This window comes from Equus quagga, chromosome 15 (genome assembly GCF_021613505.1).
Source record: "Equus quagga isolate Etosha38 chromosome 15, UCLA_HA_Equagga_1.0, whole genome shotgun sequence".
NCBI lineage: Eukaryota > Metazoa > Chordata > Mammalia > Perissodactyla > Equidae > Equus > Equus quagga.
Window position 1 is genome coordinate 81,382,382 of NC_060281.1, and position 206 is coordinate 81,382,587.

The following is a 206-nucleotide window of genomic DNA, read 5'->3' on the forward strand; positions in this document are numbered from 1 at the left end:
GCTGCTCTGGCCCGCCCTCCGCGCAGGCGCACCGGCCCGCGCCCCGCCCCCTCTCCGTGGCCGGGCCCCGCCCCCTCCCCTCGCTGCGCCAGGCGCTGGGCCCCGCTCCTCCCTTCGCCGGGTCCCGCCCCGTCCCCGCCTCGCGCTGGGCTCCGCCCCCTCCCCGCGCCGAACCCCGCCTCCTCCCCACGCTAGGCCCCGCCCCC